Here is a 3,840-nt window from a genome sequence, read left to right as displayed (position 1 = left end):
CCTTGATTGTTTCCAGTTCTGCCAATTGAATATTTTCCTTGAAGGTGCAGCCGTGTACTTCTTGGAGATCTCCTCGCCTCTTTATTCCTGCAAGATGAAAGAAAATGAATAATATGAAGCAAAAATAGAACTTAATAAAATAAAATAAAAAACTTAGGTTGCCTCCCAAAAGCGCTTTATTTACAGTCTATAGCTAGACATTGTCCTCTCATCATTTATTACTGACTAGATCGATGGAACACTTTTCCGGCTTTTGTCTCGTGATGAACTTCAACCGCCCCATAGCAAAAGATACGAGTTACCACAAACGGTCCCAACCACCGAGAGCGCAACTTTCTCGGGAAGAGTCGAAGTCTTGAGTTAAATAATAAAACTTTATGCTCGACTTCGAATTCCCTTCTCAGAATATGTTTATCGTGCCATCTTTTCATTTTATTTTTGTAAATCCGAGCATTCTCATAAGCATCATTGAGGAACTCATCCATCTCGTTGATCTACAGTATTCTCTTCTCGCCAGCCGCTTGTAAATCAAAGTTCAGTGTTCTCATCTCCCCATAGGTTCTGTGTTCTAGCTCCATGGGTAGATGACAGGCTTTTCAATAAACAAGCCGATAAGGTGACAGCCTGATCAGTGTTTTGAATACTGTTCGATAGGCCCATAGCGCATCATCTAACCTTCGAGCCCAGTCTGTCCGAGAGACACTCACGATCTTCTCCAGTATGCGCTTCAGCTCCCGATTAGACACCTCGACCTAATCACTTGTTTGAGGATGGTATGGTGTCACCACGTGATGGGTAACTCCATACTTAGTCAGTAGCGCTTCAAATTGGCAATTGCAAAAATGCTTCCCGCCATCGCTAATTATGGCTCTCGGAGTACCGAATCGGGAAAAGATGTTCTTCCGTAGGAAATTCACTATGACCCTCTCATCACTAGTTGGCAAGGCGATCGCTTCCACCCATTTGGAGACATAATCTACAGCAACCAAAATAAATTTGTTAGAATATGAGGATGGAAAAGGACTCATGAAATCTATACCTCAAACATCAAATAATTCAATCACTAAAATATTTGTTTAAAGGCATTTCATGTTTCCTAGAATTGTTGTCAACCCTTTGACAATGATCACATAAATTGACAAAATTAAAAGAGTCTTTAAAAATAGTCGGCCAATAAAAGCCGCATCGTAAAACTTTCGCTGCTGTTTTTGCTCCACCAAAGTGGCCTGCTACTTCCAATGAGTGGCAATGTCAAGTATGCTCACCATCTCTTCATCAGGCACACATCTCCTAATTATCGGGTCCGTGCAGTATCAGTAAAGAAAACGTTCCTCCCAAAAATAATATTTCAAGTCAGTGAAGAACTTCTTCTTTTGTCGATATGTCATCTCTGCCGGAAGAATTCTTCACACCAAATAATTTACCATGTCAGCATACCATGGAACAACTTGTATAGCCATTAATTGCTCATCCGGGAAGGTATCATTAATTGGAAATTCTCCTCGCCAGCCGCCTCTTTAAGCTCAAGGCGAGATAAGTGGTCGACCACTACATTCTCGGTACCTTTCTTATCTCTTATTTCCAAATCAAACTCTTGTAGTACCAAAATCCATCTTAACAGTCTTGGTTTGGCATCCCACTTCGATAACAAGTATTTAAGACCTGAGTGATCGGTGTAGACGACCACATTCGAACCTATCAAATAAGAACGAAATTTGTCAAAGGCAAACACAACTGCTAACAATTCTTTTTCAGTAGTAGCATGATTAAGTTGAGCTCTTGTTAAGGTCCGACTTGCATAATAAATAATATGAAAATTTTTATCTTTTCTCTGCTCCAAAACAGCTCCTATAACATAATCGCTAGTATTAAACATTAATTCAAAAGGCAAATTCCAATACGGTGATACAATGATAGGTGCTGAATTTAATTTCTTTTTCAATGTTTCAAAAGCATGTAAGCATTCATCAGAAAATTCAAACCGAGTATCTTTAATCAACAGAGTGCAAAGAGGTTTTGTAATCCGGAAAAAATCCTTGATAAACCGACGATAGAACCCGGCGTGACCCAAGAAGCTCCTCACGCCCTTCACATTGGTTGGTGGTGGGAGTTTGTCGATAACTTCTATCTTTGCTCGGTCAACCTCAATTCACTTGAAGGAAATGTGGTGTGGCCGAGCACTATTCCCTTCTTGACCATGAAGTGGTATTTTTTTCAATTTAAAACAAGATTTGTCTGCTTGCATCTCTGCAAAACTAAAGATAATTAGATAAGCAGTTATCAAAAGAGTGATGAAAAATCGAGAAGTCATCTATGAATGAAGACTTCTAAAAATTTTTCCACCATGTCCTAGAAGATGGACATCATGCATCTTTGAAAAGTGGTTGGTGCATTGCAAGATCAAAAGGCATGTGCCTATATGCAAAAGTGCCTTAAGGACAAGTGAAAGTGGTCTTCTCTTGATCCTCAGGTGCAATGATTGTTTGATTGTAACCGGAATATGCATCTAGAAAGCAGTAGTAGGTGTGGCCGCAAGTCTTTCTAGCATTTGATCAATAAACGGTAAGGGAAAATGGTCTTTCCAAATTGCATCATTCAGTCTTCGATAGCTATGCATATTCTCCATCCCGTGACCGTCCTCGTCGGTATGTGTCCATTGTTGTCATTCATGATCTCGGTTATCCTTCATTTCTTTGGGACGACTTGCACTGGACTTACCCATGAACTATCTGAGATTGGATAAATAATCCCGACATCTAAAAGCTTCAATACTTCTTTATGCATACTTCTTGCATTGATGGGTTCAGCCTCCTCAGAGGTTGGATGATCAGTCTAAAATTATCCTCCATTAAAATCTTGTGCATGCAAATTGAAGGACTAATTCCTTTGATGTCTGAGATGGTCCAACCCAAGGCCATTTTGTGTTCTCACAAGACTCTCATCAACTTCTCTTCCTCTACATCACTCAAAGAACTGTTAATAATGACCGAAAAAATAGAGTCCTGGCCTAAGAAGGTGTACCTTAAATTTTGATGGAAGCGCTTTGAGTTCAAGCTTGGGTGTCATCGGCTGAGATGAGTTTAGTTCTTCAACTTTCGGTTTTACTGAAGGAGAAAGGAAATGTGTAGCTTCCAAATATCTCTCACACTCCTTAAAATTTTCATCTTCAGATTAAATAGACGTAGAGTGAGTAAGACATACCTCAAGTGGTAGCATTGAAAATTTAGCTCCATAAGTCTCGTCGGCCTTGACCATGTCTCGGTCGCTTATTTGAAAACAAGAATCTACCTTGAACTAGAAATCCATAGATTTAAACACGTCATGTAACGCCCTGGTCCTGGTGATTCGGATAGTTAGCTCTTATTACTCAATATCAACTCAAATATCACAACTATAAATAATCCAGAAACTCCATAAATATTCAACACAAATATCTATGTTCCTTCATAAGGACAACAAAGAAATTCTCAATAAAAAAAAAAAATTAACAACTCCCCAAAGACTCAAAAATATTCTTAACAATCGAAAATAATCAATTTACAAACTATGACTCTCGAATAAGTACTTATACCCTCGGACACTTATTCCTCTATGAACGTCAAACCTCTCTAACATTGCCTACTTTTGCTCTCCAGCAGAATTATCAAGATTATCTAAAAAATATTTGGAGATAAGGGGTAAGATATCAACAACTCAGTAAGCAAAAAACATATACCAGTATGCAAATATGAGCATTTACAAAATTTGGAATGCAAAACAAAACACATTTTATTTTCAAAATGCAGAGTCCGAACATGTTATCAAAAATATCAGAGCAAAAGTTCGAAAATATTCATAATC

General features: G+C 38.3%; 1 pseudogene; it reads right to left on the bottom strand.

Moving 5' to 3' along the window:
• Positions 1-218: 218 nt before the first annotated feature.
• Positions 219-2,722, bottom strand: LOC118349907 (annotated as a pseudogene).
• Between the last annotated feature and the right edge of the window lie 1,118 nt (positions 2,723-3,840).

Source organism: Juglans regia, chromosome 11, assembly GCF_001411555.2.
Source record: "Juglans regia cultivar Chandler chromosome 11, Walnut 2.0, whole genome shotgun sequence".
NCBI lineage: Eukaryota > Viridiplantae > Streptophyta > Magnoliopsida > Fagales > Juglandaceae > Juglans > Juglans regia.
This window is presented reverse-complemented; position numbering and strand designations above follow the sequence as displayed.